Raw genomic sequence first — 16,923 nt, 5'->3', positions numbered from 1 at the left:
ATGAGTTTGCGTCCTTTGTAGGGACATGGATGCAGCTGGAAACCATCATTCTTAGCAAACTATCACAAGAAGAGAAAACCAAACACCGCATGTTCTCACTCATAGGTGGGAACTGAACAATGAGCTCACTTGGACTCGGGAAGGGGAACATCACACACTGGGGCCTATCATGGGGAGGGGGGAGGGGGGAGGGATTGCATTGGGGAGTTATACCTGATATAAATGATGAATTGATGGGTGCTGACGAGTTGATGGGTGCAGCACACCAACATGGCACATGTATACATATGTAACAAACCTGCACATTATGCACATGTACCCTAGAACTTAAAGTATAATTAAAAAAAAAAAGAATAAAGTGAGAAATTTAAGAAAAATACAGAAATCATAAAAGATGACCAAGCAGAAATTCTGGAGATGAAGAATACAGTGAATGTAATTTAAAAAATGCAATAGAGAGCATCAAAAGCAGATGTGACCAAGCAGAAGAATCTGAACACAGGTCAATTGAAAATATCCAGGGAGATGGGAAAAAAAGACAATAAAAAGAAAGCAAGAAAGCCTGTGGTAATTTTGGGACATCATTAAAAGAGCTAACTTTTGCATCACCAACATCACAGAAGGAGAAGAGAGAGAGAACAGGGTAAAATGAATATTTAAAGAAATAATAACTGAAAACCTCCCCAATCTGGGGAGAGATATAGACATCCAGGTACCTAAAGCTCAAGTTTGCCAATCAGGCTCAACCCAAGAACACTTTACCAAGATATATTATAATCAAACTGTGAAAAATCAAACATAAAATTTGTGAGGAAGGAGTAAAAGTGTAGATCTCTGTATATGATGGAGGTTAAGTTCTTATCAGCTTATAATAAACTGGTAAAACTACAAAATATTTTATGTAAGCCTCATGGAAACCATAAAGTAAAAATCTATCATAGACACACCAAAGATAAAGAGAAAAAAATCAAAATATACCACTACAGAAAAACAACAGATCACTAAAGAAGTCAGCAAGAGAGAAAGAAAGAAAAAAAGGGTCTATAGAACAACCAGCAAACAACCAAATGGCAAAAGTTAGTGTTCACCTATTGTTAATTACCTTGAATGTAATTGTATTAAATTCACCAGTGAAAAATCATAGAGTAGCTGAATGAATTAAAAAACCGGACCTACTCTATGCTACCTGAAAGAGGTTCACTTCAGCTTTAAGGACACACCTAGACCGAAAGTAAAGAGATGGAATAATATATTCCATGGAAATGTAACCAAAACAGAGCAAGTGTAGCTATACTTATATCAGACAAAATAAATTTTAAGTCAAAATTGGTCGCAAGAGACCATAAAAGTTATTATATAATGATAAAGGGTACTATTTATCAAAAGGATATAATTATTATAAATGTATGCACTCAACATTGGAGCACCAAAATATATAAAGACAATATTAGTAAATCTGAAGGGAGTAATAAACAGTAATACAATAATAGTAGGGTATTTCAATGCCTTATTTTCAAGTAATGGATATATCATCCAAACAGAAAATCAATAAGGAAACACTGGGCTTGAAATGCACTTTAGGCCAAATAGACCAAACAAAAATACACAAAATGTAGCACCCAACAGAAACAATATATTTTCCTTAAGTGCACAAGAAACATTCTCTGGAATAGATTATATGTCAGACCACAAAAAAAAAATCTTAAAGTGTTAAAATGATTGAAAACATATCAATCATCTTTTCCAACCAAAATAATATGGAAGTACATAAATATATACACCTACTATGTACCCACAAAAATTAAGAATTAAAAAAAGGAAGAGAAGGGAAGACACTGAAATATGCAGAAATTAAACATGTTCCTGAACAATCAATGGGTTAAAAATGAAATCAAAGAGAATATTTAAAATTATCTTGGGACAAATAAAAATGGAAACACAGCATACTAAAACTCATAAAATCCAGCAAAAGCAGTTCTAAGAGGAAAGTTTATAGTAATAAAAGCCCACTTGAAGAACACAGAGAAATCTCAGATTAATAAAGTCTTATTTAGCACCTCAGGAAGCTAGAAAAAGAACAAACCAAACCCAAAGTTAGTAGAAGGAAGGAAATAACAAATATTAGAGCAGAAATAAATTAATTATAGGCTAGAACCACAAGAGTAAAGATCAAAGAAATGTTTTGAAAAGATAAAATTGACAAAACTTTTGCTTGACTTACTAAAAAAGGAGAGAAGACAGATAAAATCAGAGACAAAAGAGCAAATATTAGAACTGATATTACAGAAAGAAAAAGAATTGTAAGAGTTTGTCATGAATAATTATACACTAACAAATTGAATGACCTAGAAGAAATAGATGAAGTCTTAGAAACATACAACCCCTACCAAGACCTGGAGCATTAATAAATATACAACTTGAACATATCAATTACAAATAAGGAAACTGAATCAGTAATTTAAAATCTCCAATAAAAATAAAGCCCAGAATTTGATGCCTTCACTGGTGAATTCTTCATTTAAAGAAGAATGAATACCAATCCTTCTCAAACCATTCCCCAAAAAAATGAAAAGTAGGAAACACTTCCAAACAAATTTTACAAGGTCAGAATTACCCTGATAGCAAAGCCAAAGAAGGATGCCACAAAAAAATTACAGGCTAATATCCCTAATGGATATGAATGCAAAAATACTCAACAGAATACTACCAAACTGGTTTTAACAGCACATTAAAATGATCACACATCATGATCAAGTGGGATTTATGTCAGGGATGCAGAGATGTTTCAATAAATAAAAGTCAATAAATGTGATACACTACATTAACAAAATGAAGACCAAAAATCACACAATCATCTCAGTAGATATGGAAAGAGCATTTGACAATATTTAGTGCCCTTTCATGATAAAAACCATCAACAACTAAGTATACAGGGAATGTGCCTCAATACAATAAAGGTTATATAATAGAAGCCCATAGCTAACATCATATTCAATGGTGAAAAATTAAAAGCTTTTCCTCTAAGCTCAGGAATAAGACAATGATGCCAACAATGCCCATTCTCACCACTTCTATTCAATATATTACTGGAAGTACTAGCCAGAGCAATCAAGCAAGAAAAATAAATGGAAGTCATCAACATCAGAAGGAAAGTAGTAAAATTGTCTCTATTTGCAGATATTATGATCTTATATATAGAACACCCAAAAGATGCCACCAATAAAATGTTAGAACTAATACATAAATTCAATACATTTGCAGGATACAAAATCAACGTGCAAAAATCAATTGTGTTCCTGTAAACAAACAATGAATTATTTACAATAGTATCAAAAGAATAAAATACTTAGAAATAAATTTCCCCCAATGAGGCAACAGCTATTCATGAAAGAAATTTAAGACACAAATAAATATAAAGATATTCTGTGTTTTTGGATTGGAAGAATTAATATTATCGATGAGGGGTTTCAAGATGGATGACTGGAGGCATCCAGCTCTTACCTCCTCCCCAAAGAAGAGCCAAAACAGTGAATAGATAATCACACATCAAATAGAGTAACCAAGAGAGAACACTGGAATTCAACAAGGAAGTGGCAGGGAACCTCTGAGGCATGGAAGGAAAGGGATATGAAGGAGTGGAATCAGTTCAGAAACAGAAAAAACAACCCAATTTAAGGAAAAGGTAAGCAGGAGATCCCCAGTGGTTCATATTTCCACCAATAGATTCTCACAATTCTAGCTATGAAAGAGTCCCTCAACCCTCAAGGGCCTTCATATTAGTATAGGGTGGTTCATGGAGTCCACATGATGGCATTGTTCCAGAGACAGAGTTTACAGTGGGCCTCACAGATCCCACCAAAACTTGAGCAGGTGCAGAACACTACCTTTTTGAGAGGCCAGCTCCCACCAGGATACATCTTTCCTTGGTGTCCAGCAGTCCCTGCATCCCCACATCCCTGAAGCCCTGCTGATATCTCCCTGTGCCATCCAGAGAGCTTAAGTATTATGACACTGGCTGGATCCAGTGGTGGTGGTGTGGCTGGGTCCCCAGGACTCTAAACTATGCAGTGTCTTATACCCAAGGGAATAGCAGTGCAGCACACAGAGGAGGCTGCTCCCCTGGGACAAAGGAAGCTAAGTATGTACTCCCTAGAGCCTGAGAGGTGTCTGCCTGTGGCTGCTAACATTGACAGCAACCCTAAACCTTCCAGTTGCAGGACTGCCATATACATGCATGCACCTTCAGGGGACTTGGGGAGTGGTCTGTTTGGGTGATGTCCCAAGGCCTAAGAAAAGGCCTGCCCTACCTGTCACCACCAGCACACACACAAGTCATCTAGGAGCCTGAGAAGAGACGCTACCTACCACTAGAACCTAAGTGTATTGTCTAAGAATGTGGGGATTAACCTGTCTCACCTGCTATTACTGGTATCCACACAACTACAGAAAGACCTGACAACAGGCTCACCTTGCACATCACTGCCGGTGCCCACATGCACAATCCATGGGCCCAAGGAAAAACCTACTCCACCCATCACCACTGCTGCTGGCTCTAAGAGTGTTGATCAGAAGTCTGGGGATCAGCCTTCCCTGCCTGCCAATGCTGGCACCCATGTGCAACATCAGAGGCCTGAAGACAGACCCACCCTGCCTAGTGGAGGCATCAGTGCCCATGTGTGCTTTCCAGGGGCCCGGTGATCAAGTTGCTCTGCCCACTGCTGGCACCTGTGTACAACATTGAGGGATGGGCCTGAAGACAGGTCCACTCTGCCTGCAGCCACCAGCACCTTGAAATCTGGGGGCCTAGGAATTGACTCATTCCATCCACCACTGCTGGATCTCATGTGCATCTTCTGAGGATCTGAGGATGAGTTTGCTGAGTCTGCTCCTACTACTTCCACCACTGGCACTTATCTGCATGCACTACCTGGGGCTCTGGGGTATCATTGGTGTCATTGGTGCCTGTCTATCCTATTGCCACTGCTGTTAGTGCCCACATTTGTCTCATGGGAGCCCAAGTATTTGCCTGCCACCACTATTGACATTGCAAGTGCTATGCACTCCACTCAGGGACTTGAGGACCTGCCCACATGGTTGGCCTGCTGCTATCACTGCAGCACCCAAGCAAGCCACCTGGAGGCCCAAAAACCTATCTGCCTGGACCTGCCACCATCAGTGCTCAAAATACCTTCTAGGGACCTGAGGACCAGTATGCTTGGCCTACCACTGCCACCACTGGTGCCCAAAGACTGGCTTGTCTGGCATCCTTGTCTTCAGCAAAGTATCACCACAGCTTTCACTAATAACTGCAGCCTAAGCCACTAAGGAATCCACAGACACCAATGATTCTGATTACAACCAAAGAAATCATATGTAGATCACACTACCACACCCACACAGAATCAAAACCAAAGAACCCCACCCAACCAACAATATAGAAAAAGTCTTTCCCTGTGAAAGTCAATCCATAAAATTGGAAGAAGTGACTGTTTCACCAAATGCCCAGATATCAGCATAAGGACACAAGAAATATGAAAAAACAAGGAAACAACACATTCAAAGGAACAAAATAATTCCCCAGCAACAGATGCCTATTAAAAAGACATCTATAAAATGCCCCAAAAATCTCAAAGTGATGATATTAAAGAAACTTAGTGAGATACAAGAGAACACAGTGAACAATATAAGGAAATCAGGAAAACAATTCATGATCTGAATGAGAAATTTAACAAATAGATATCACAAAAAATCAGGAATCCTGAAAATGAAGAATTTGATGAATGAAAAAAAGATCCAAAAGAGTTTCAACAATAGACTAGATCAAGCAGAAGAAAGAATTTCTGAACTTGAAGATAAGTCTTTAAAAATAACCCAGTCAGACAAAAGAGAAAAATAATTTTAAAAAGGGGCAAAGCCTATGTGACATAGGAAAAACCATAAGGTGACCAAATATTTAAATATTGGGAGTTCCAGAAAAAGAAGAAATGGGCAGTCACATAGAAAATCTATTTAATAAAATAATAGCTGAAAATGTTCCAAGTCTTACAAGAAATATACACAGCAAGATATAGGAACCTCAAATATAGCCAAATATGTTCAACACAAAAGGGTCCTCTTCAAAGCATATTGTAGTCAAACTGCTGCAATTCAAAGACAAAGAGAATTCTAAAAGCAGCATAAGACAAGAGGCAGGTCACATATAAGAGAATCCCCATCAGAACAACAGTGGATTTCTCAACAGAAACCTTACAGCCCAAGAAAGATTGGGATAATATATTCAAAGTGTTAAAAGAAAAAAGTTGCTGCCAAGAATACTACACTCAGCAAAGCTACCCTTCAAAAATAAAGGAGGAATAACATCTTTCCCAGATAAATAAAAACCTAGGGAATTCACCACTAGGTCTGCCCGAGAAGAAATGAATAAGGGAGTCCTACACCTGAAAGCAAAAGAACAATATCTACCATCATGAAAACAACAAATTTTTACAAAAACATATAAAACTTACTGGTAGAGAATCCTGTAAAAGAAATCAAGGTATCCAGGTTCTCCCAACAGAACTGACTAGGAATCTGGCAGACCTATGGAGAGGAAGAAAGAACAGTGTGGTGCAGTGGCCCACCTGAAAGCCACATGAGGCAGGGGAACCCCCACACCCTAGCCAAGAGAGGTGGTGAGTGAGCATGCTACCCAACCTCAGAAACCGTACTTTCTTCACAGAATTGTGCAACCCATGGATCAGAAGATCCCACTCATGAACCTACACCACTGGGGCCTAGAGTCCCAACCATGGAGCCATGCAGATTCTCAACAGCCTCTCAGCTAGAATCTGCTTAAGCCTGTTGAGTTCCCAGGGAAAGGGCAACCTGCATCACAACTGTGGCTGCCTCCTCTCTAAGCCATTTGAGCACCTTGTGGGAGGGGCAGCAGCCAACACTGGGACTGATACCTGCCTAACACACTAAGCTCCCAGGGCAGGGAAAGGGCCGCAGCCATCTCTATAGCTGCAGGCCATGGTTTTCCCCTGCTGAAGCCAGGCAAGCTAAATGTCTTGGTCCCAAGAGGTATCCGCCACAGCCCAAGACACTGGCTGTGCAGACTGCAGCCACAGTGTCTCTTCAGGCCTGACCCTGACCCATCCATACTCACTGGGTGGGGGATCCCTGCAGGAACTCCAACAAATCCAGCCAGAGGCTCAGGGACAGAACTCTGATCTCCCTGAGCCTGAGTCCCTAGGAAGAGGGGTGGCCACAGTCTCTGAAGACCAGCAGACTTAGTCTTCCCTCCTGCTAGCTCTGAGGAATCCAGGCAGCCCAGACAAGTGGGTTTCCCCCAATGAAGCACACCACCTCCACCAAGGACAGCCAAATTGCTTTGTTAAACAGGTCCTGCTACCCGTGCCATCCAAATGGGAGAGACCCTACAACAAGGGTTGTCAGGCACCTTATACAGGAGCTTTCCTACTGGCATCAGTTTGGTGCCCCTCAAGGTCAGAGATAACAGAGGAAGGAGCAGTCACCCATCTTTGCTGTTCTCCAATCTTGTTGAGTGGTATTTCCAGGTGTGGGAGAGAACCAGATAAATAGGGCATGAAGTTAACCCCCAGTAAACCTCAGCAGCCCTATAGAAGAGGGATTTGACAATTGCAAGGAAAACAGACAAAAAGCAACAACAACAGAATCAACAACAACACAAAAGTCCCCACAAAAACCCCATCCAAGGGTCAGAAGCTTCAAAGATCAAAAGTAGAAAAACTCAGAAGATGAGAAAGAATCAATGAAAAAATGCTGAGAAATTAAAAGGCCAGAGTACTTCTCCTCCTCCAAATGACTGCAACACCTCTCCAGCAAGGGTGCAGAACTGGACAGAGGATGAGATGGATGAATTGACAGAAGTAGGCTTGAGAAGGTGGGTAATAACAAACTCCACTGAGCTAAAGGAGCATGTTCTAATCCAATGCAAAGAAGCTAAGAACCTTGATAAAAGGTTAGAGGAGCTGCTAACTAGAATAACCAGTTAAGAGAGGAACAGAAATGGCCTGATGGAGATGAAAAACAGCACAGGAAAGTTACGAAGCATACACAAGTATCAACAGCCAAATCAACCAAGTGAAAGAAAGGATATCAGAGTTTGAAAGCCACCTTGCTGAAATAAGGCATGCAGACAAGATTAGAGAAAAAAGAATGAAAAGGAATAAACAAAACCTCCGAGAAATATGGAACTATGTAAAAAGACTGAAACTATGATTGATTGAAGTATCTAAAGGAGACAGGGAGAATGGAACAAAGTTGGAAAACACACTTCAGGATATTATTCAGGAGAACTTCCCCAACCTAGCAAGACAGGCCAACATTCAAATTCAGGAAATACAGAGAACACCACAAAGATACTCCTCAAAAACAGCAGCCCCAAGACACGTGATCATTACATTCTCCAAGGTCAAAATGAAGGAAAAAATGTTAAGGGCAGCCAGAGAGAAAGGCCAAGTCACCTACAAAGGCAAACCCATCAGACTAACAGTGTACCTCTCAGCAGAAACCCTACAAGTCAGAATAGACTAGGGGCCAATATTCAACATTAAAAAAAAAAAAATTCAACCCAGAATTTCATATCCAGCCAAACGAGCTTCATGAGCAAAGGAGAAGTAAAATCCTTTTCAGACAAGCAAATGTTGAAGGATTTCGTGACCACTGGACCCGCCTTGCAAGAGCTCCTGAAGAAAGCACTAAATATGGAAAGGAAAACCAGTACCAGCCACTACAAAAACACCAAAATATAAAGGTCAATGACACTATGAAGAAACTGTATCAACTAGTGTTCAAAATAACCAGGTAGCATCATTATGATAGGATTAAATTTACACACAACAATATTAACTTTAAATGTAAATGGGCTAAATGTCCCAATTAAAAGACACAGACTGGCAAATTGGATAAAGAGTCATGACCCATCGGTATGCTATATTCAGGAGACCTATCTCACATGCAAAGGCACACATAGGCTCAAAATAAAGGGGTGGAGGAAAATTTATCAAGCAAATGAAAAGAAAAAAAAAGCAGGGGTTGCAATCCTAGTCTCTGATAAAACAGACTTTAAACCAACAAAGGTCAAAAAAGAAAGAAGGTCGTTACATAACAGTAAAGAAATCAATTTAGCAAGAAGAGCTAGCCATCCTAAATATATATGCACCCAATACAGGAGCACCCAGATTCATAAAACAAGTTCTTAGGGACCTACAAGGAGACTTAGACTCTGACACAATAATAGTGGGAGACTTTAATACCCCAATGTCAATATTAGACACATCAACAAGACAGAAAATTAAAAAGGATATTCAGGACTTGAACTCAGCTCTGGATCAAGTGGACCTAATAGACATCTACAGAACTCTCCATCCCAAATCAACAGAATATACATTCTTCTCATTACTACATGGTACTTATTCTAAAATCAGTCACATAATTGGAAGTAAAACATTTCTCAGCAAATGCAAAAGAACTGAAATCATAACAGCCCCTCAGACCACAGAGCAATCGAATTAGAACTCAGGATTAAGAAACTCACTCAAAATCACACACTTACATGGAAATTGAACAACCTGCTCTTGAATGACTCTGGATAAGCAATGACATTAAGGCAGAAATCAAGAAGTTCTTTGAAACCAATGAGAACAAAAAGACAACTTACCACAATCTCAGGGACACAGCTAAAACAGTGTTAAGAGGGAAATTTGTAACAGTAAATGCCCACTGCAGAAAGCTAGAAAGATCTCAAATTCACACCCTAACATCACAATAAAAAGACCTAGAGAAATAAGAGCAAACAAATCCAAAAGCTAGCAGAAGACAAGAAGTAACTAAGATCAGAGCAGAACTGAAGGGGATAGAGACACAAAGTGCCAAAAAATCAATGACTACAGGAGGTGTCTTTTTGAAAAAATTAACAAAATAGATAGACCACTAGCTAGACTAATAAAGAAGAAAAGAGAGAATAATCATAACGACACAATAAAAAATGATAAAGGGGATGTCACCACTGACCCCACAGAAACACAAACTACTATCAGAGAATACTGTAAACACATCTATGCAAACAAACTAGAAAATATAGAAGAAATGGATACATTCCTAAACACATACTCCTTCCCAAGACCAAACCAGGAAGAAGTCAAATCTCTAAATAACAAGTTCTGAAATTGAGGCAATAATTAATAGCCTACCAACCAAAAAAACACCAGGACCAGCCAATTCACAGCCAGATTCTACTAGAGGTATAGAGAGGAGTTGATACTATTCTTTCTGAAACTATTCCAAACAGTTAAAAAGGAGAGATTTCTTCCTAACTCATTTTATGAGGCCAGCATAATCCTGATACGAAAATCTGGCAGAGACACAACTAAAAAAAGAAAACTTCAGGCCAATATACCTAATAAACATTGATGAGAAAATCATCAATAGAATATTGGCAAATCAAATCCAGTGGCACATCAAAAAACTTATCTACTATGATCAAGTCGGCTTCATTCCTGGGATGCAAGCCTGGTTCAACATATGCAAATCAATAAACATAATCCATCACATGAAGAGAACAAATGACAAAAACCACAGGATTATTTCAATAGATGCAGAAAAGTCCCTCAATAAAATTCAACAGCACTTCATGCTAAAAACTCTCAATAAACTAGGTATCGATGGAATGTATCTCAAAATAATAAGAGCTATTTATGACAAACCCACAGCCAATATTATATTGAATGGGAAAAAGCTGGAAGCATTCCCTTTGAAAATCAGCACAAGACAAGGATGCTCTCTCTCACCACTCTTATTCAACATAGTATTGGTAGTTCTGTCCAGGGCAATCAGGCAAGAGAAAGAAATAAAGTGTATTCAAATAGGAAGAGAGGAAGTCAGATTGACTCTGATTGCAGAAGTCATGATTCTATACTTAGAAAATCCCATTGTCTCAGCCCCCAAACTCCTTAAGCTGATAAGCAACTTCAGCAAAGACTTAGGATACAAAATCAATGTGCAAAACACACAAGCATTCCTATACACCAATAACAGACAGAGAGCCAAATCATGAGTGAACTCCCATTCACAATTGCTACAAAGATAATAAAATACCTAGGAATCCAACTTAAGAGGGATGTGAAGGACCTCTTCAAGGAGAACTACAAACCACTGCTCAAGGAAATAAGAGAGGACATAAAAAAATGGAAAAACATTCCATGCTCATTGATAGGAAGAATCAACACCATGAAAATGGCCATACTGCCCAAAGTAATTTATAGATTTAATGCTATTCCCATCAAACTGCCATTGACATTGTTCACAGAATTAGAAAAAAAAAATACTTTAAATTTCTTATGGAACCAAAGAAGAGCCTGTATAGCCAAGACAATCCTAAGCAAAGACAACAAAGCAGGAGGCACTATACTACCTGACTTCAAAAATACTACAGGCCTACAGTAACCAAAGCAGCACGGCTCTGGTAAAGAAAAAGAAATACAGACCAATGTAACATAACAGAGACCTCAAAAATAACACTTCATATCTTCATTCATCTGATCTTCGACAAACCTGACAAAAACAAGCAAGTTAAATAGGAAATTATTCCCTATTTAACAAATGGTGCTGGAGGAAACTAGCTAGCCATATGCAGAAAATTGAAACTGGACCCCTTCCTTACACCTTATACAAAAATTAGCTCAAGATGGATTAAAGACTTAAATATAAAACCCAAAATCATAAAAACCCTAGAAGAAAACCTAGGCAATATCATTCAGGACACAGGTGTGGGCAAAGACTTCATGACGAAGATGCCAAAAACAATTACAACAAAAGCCAAAATTAACAAACAGATTCTAACTAAGCTAAAGAGTTTCTGCACAGCAAAAGAAATATCATCAGAGTGAATAGGCAACCTACAGAATGGGAGAAAATGTTTGCAAATATCTGTCTGACAAAGGTTTAATATCTAGAATCTACAAGGAACTTAAACAAATTTACAAAAAAAATCCCATCCAAAAGTGGGCAAATCATATGAACAGACAGTTCTCAAAAGAAGACATTTATGCAGCCAACAAACATGACAGAAAGTGAAACATCACTGATAATTAGAGAAATGCAAATCAAAACCACAATGAGATACCATCTCACGCCAGTCAGAATGGTGATATTAAAAAATCAAGAACAATAGATGCTGGCAAGGCTGTGGAGAAGCAGGAATGCCTTTACACTTTTGGTGGGAATGTAAATTAGTTCAACCATTGTGAAAGACAGTGTGGCAATTCCTCAATGGTCTAGAACCAGAGATAGTATTTGGCCCAGCAATTCCATTACTGGATATGCCCAAAGGATGATAAATCATTCTACTATAAAGACACATGCATACATATATTTATTGCAGCACTATTTACAGTAGCAAGTACATGGAATCAACCCAAATGCCTATCAATGATAGACTGGATGAAGACAATGTGGTGCTTATATACCATGGAATACTATGGAGGCATAAAGAGGAATGAGATCACGTTCTTTGCAGGGACATGGATGAAGTTGGAAGCCATCATTCTCAGCAAACTAACACAGCAACAGAAAACCAAACACTGCATGTTCTCACTTATAGGTGGGAGTTGAACAATGAGAGCACATGGACACAGGGAGGGGAACAACAAACACCAGGGCCAGTCAGGGTGTGGGGGGCCAGGGGAGAGAGAGCATTAGAACAAAGAGCAAATGCGTGCAGGGCTTAAAACCTAGATGATGGGTTGATAGGTTCAGCAAACCACCATGACACACATATACCTATATAACCTCCATGTTCTGCACTTGTATCCCAGAAGTTAAAGTAAAATAAAAATAAAAGATCAGAAACAAAGCAAAGATGTCCACTTTTATCCCTCTTATTCAACATAGTACTGAAAGTTCTAGACACTGCAATGGGGCAAGAAAAAGAAAGAAATGAAATCCATACATATTGAAAAAAAAACTTACTGATAGAGCAGACACACAAATGAGAAAGAAATCAAATGGTACATGGCAGAAAACCACCAAACTACAATGTTAAACGTTAAGAGAGAATAAAAGAACAAAGAACATACTAAAAATCAGAAAATAATTAGCAAATATGACAGCAATAACTCCTCACCTATCAATTATAATCTTGAATGTAAACAGATTAAATTCCCCACTTAAAATGTATAGACTGGTTGAAATGTGTAAAAAAACATGACCCAACTTATGCTTCCCAGAAGAAACTCATTTAACTTGTAAGGACATATAGACTGAAAGTTAAGGAATAGGAATATTTCATGCAAACAGATATAGCACATAAAACAGAATTTAAATCAAAACCAGCAACAAAAGGACAAAGAAGGTCATTATAGAATGATGAAAGGATGAATTTAGCAAAGGATATAACAATTCTAATTATATATGCACCCAACACCAAAGCACCTCTAAAGGAAGAGACAGACTCCAATATAATAATAGTTGGGCGCTCCAATACCCCTCTCTCAGCACTGCACAGGTCAACTTCATGGCAAATCAACAAAGAAATATTGTACTTGACTGTACTTTAAACCAAATGTACCTAACAGATATATACAGAACATTTCATTCAAAGGCTTCAGAATAGTCTTGTCTTAAGGATATGGAACATTGTCTAGTATAGACAATATATTAGGTCACAAAAAATAATTTCAACAAATTTTTAAAAATTGAAATCATAAGGGGGTGGCCAAGATATCTGAGTAGAAGGAGCTAGTGTGCACCACTCTGATGGAGAGGAATGGAAGGGGTGAGCAAATACAGCACCTTCAAATGAAACATCCAGGTGCACACATTGTGACTAATCAAGGAAACAACTCAGCCCATGGAGAGTGGAGAAAAAGCAAGGCAGAATGACTACCCACCTGGGAGTGACACGGAGCCAGGGGAACCTTCCTTGCCTAGGGAAGCAGTGAGTGAATGAGTGATCAGGGGAACCCATGCTTCTCCCACAGATCTTTGCAACTCTTGGGTCAGAAGATCTCCTTGTGAACCAACTCCACCAGTGCCTTCAGTCTGACACATACGGAGTCTTGGCAGAGAAGCAGCTCAGGCACATGCCTCAGGGGCCTTAGATATCAAGGTTTCCCAGCAAAAGCAGCTGGAACTCCGGAAAAGCAGGAGGTGAGACCCCCATACATACTCCTTAGAAAGGGACTGAATTCAGGGAACTGAGAAGCAATGATATGCAGGACCCACTTCCATGATACTTCACAGAATAAGACCCACTGACTTGGAAACCCAGTGAGCCAATGGTAACAGTGGCTTACACTTCCTTGAAATGAAGTGCCCAGAGGAAGGGATGGGCCACCATCTCTGTTGTTTCACAGCCTCAGCTACTCTTGCCTTAGGGCTCTAGTGAGTCAGAAGCAACTAGGGACTGGAGCAATTCCCAGCACAGCCAAGCAGCTCTACAGAGAAATGGTCAGACCGCTTATTCACACAGCTCCTAAATCCTGTTTCTCTTCACTGGGCAGATTCTCCCAACCAGGGTTTCCACTGGTGTTTTCTGGCCAATGGAGGTTTCCAGCCTCCCTGGGATGGAGCTATGGGACACCATCTTTGCTGTTTGGCTGACTTAGCTGTTCTTACCTTCAGGCTTTGGAGAGACCAAGGCAACCGGGGGCTGGAGCAGACCCACAACACAGCACACTTGCTTTACAAAAATGTAGCCAGAATGCTGTTTTAAGTGGGTCCCCAATCCTGTTCTTTCTCACCAGGTGAGACCTCCTGACCAGGGTCTCCAGCTGAGTCTGCCAGTGTTTCGAGCGGACACAGATTTCAAACCTCCCTGGGATGGAGCCCCCAGAGGGAAGGCGTCATCTTTGCTGTTTGGCCAACTGTCATCTTTGCTGTTTGGACAACTTAGCAATTCTTGCCCTTGGTCTTTGGAGAGTCTGAGACCAGCACAGCTGCTCTGTGAAAATGTGGCCAGACTGCTGTTTCAAGTGAGTCCCAGGTCTCATTCTTCCTCATTGGGCAGGACCTCCCAACCGGGGTCTCCAAACACCTCCCACAGGTGCATTCTAGGTGGCAACAGGTCCATACCTCCCTGGGGTAGAGCTCCCATTGGGAGGGACAGGCTGCCATCTTTGCTTTGTCACAGCCTTCACTGTTAATACCTTCAGCTACTAGAAAACCTGAGGTGACTAGGGATTGAAGCAGACCCCCAGCATACCATAGCAGCCCTATGGAAAAGTGGCCAGATCATTACGTGGGGTCCTGTCCTACATCCACTCACTGGGCAGTTCCTCCATGCCTGGGCCTCCAGCCACCCCCTGCCAGAGCTATTAAGCCACTAGCAGCTCTGCAACTCCCTGGACATAGCTCCCATTAAGAGGGCTGGGTTGCCATCTTTGCTTTCTTTCAGTACTTGCCCTTGCTATTTCCAGGCTTGGGGACCAGGGGCTCATCTGGACTCCCAGAGCAGAGTGAACACTTAACAGAAAAGTGACCAGACTATTATCTACACATATCTTGATCCTCACTTTTCCTTACTGGGCAGGGCTGCCTGACCTGAGACTTCAGTAGAACCATGCTGCGGCTGACTGACACTGCAATCAGAGGCATCCCAGCATTTCTCTGAGGAGAAAATCCCAAAGTCAACCCACAACCCCTCCATCACTACAGCTGGAGTGGTACAGCCCTAGCAGTCCTTGGACTGGGAAGGAACAAAGGGTCTAGTCACTATGCTGGCACCTCCAGCACACTGCAGACACTATACAGAGAGTAGTATAGCCCCTCTTTCCTGGGAACCACTACCCCCACTCTTCACCAGGCAGGGCCCTGGCTCATGAATGAAGAACAGCCACCCCACCCATGGTTGAGCATACCCACTTGTAGTGACCTGGAGTTACCCCTAGGGAGAGGCTCCCAGAAGCATATGACACCCCCTCTGCGACTGACATAGTAACAATTCTATCCCTCCTGCCCTTGGCTGTGGAAAAAACAAAGAGCTTGATGGCTACATCCAAGTTTACAGCATGCCACAGATACCATATGTAAAGGAGACCAATCTTTCCTCTCTGTGAGCCTTTGACCCCCTGTTCCCCAGCAAGTGGAGTCCCAAGCTCACACCAGCAGTATAGTTGCCCAATTCCATTGGCTGAACACCAACAGTAACAGTAGCTGCATATTTCTTGGAGGTGGAGTAGCTGCACATTTCTTGGAGGTGGAGCCCCCAGGGGCAACTGAAAGCCTCTCTGCCATTGCCTTTGCAGGAACTGCCCTTCCTACCCTCAGACTAATGGAAGATCAAAGACCCCAAGTGACTTATTCACACCTCCAACAAACTGCAGTCAACCCAAGAAGAAGAGTCTAGTCTATCTCCCATGGGTCCCACCCACTCCACCTGCTCATTACTATATGGGAAACCCTTGGCTTGGGCCCACAGCACAGATTCCCCATCCTGGGATGATTGCACAGAGTGATTGCTGGTCTGCATCTCTCTGGGGTGGAGCCCCTATGAGACAAGCAAAAGACCCTTGACCACAGCCACTACTAAGGTCCCTTTCTCTGCTGCTTACAAGTTGGGAAAGGAAGATAAACCCTGAGATTGCCCCAGAGCTTCAATAGGCAGCCTAGGAGTGCCAAGCCATGATCTGCAGCCAGCACTCAAAGGGAAGTGGAGCCAACACTTTCAGAGCCTTGAGAAGAAGCACAGTTGAAACTCTGAGGCAATATAGGGGAGTCACATGGCCGAGCAAGAACCTACCAACTGACCAATACACTTAAGCACCACCTACTGGATCACATCCCAAAGCTTCAACATCAAAAATAGCTCACTAACATATTGCCCTGTGAAAACAAACACAAGAAGTCAACTATAGATACAGACCCTGCACAAAGCCTCAGCCCTGTGAAAACATCCAGAAA

The sequence above is a fragment of the Piliocolobus tephrosceles genome, chromosome 12 (genome assembly GCF_002776525.5).
Source record: "Piliocolobus tephrosceles isolate RC106 chromosome 12, ASM277652v3, whole genome shotgun sequence".
Taxonomy (NCBI): Eukaryota; Metazoa; Chordata; class Mammalia; order Primates; family Cercopithecidae; genus Piliocolobus; species Piliocolobus tephrosceles.
The sequence above is the reverse complement of the archived record's forward strand: the minus strand, read 5'-3'. Positions refer to the sequence as shown.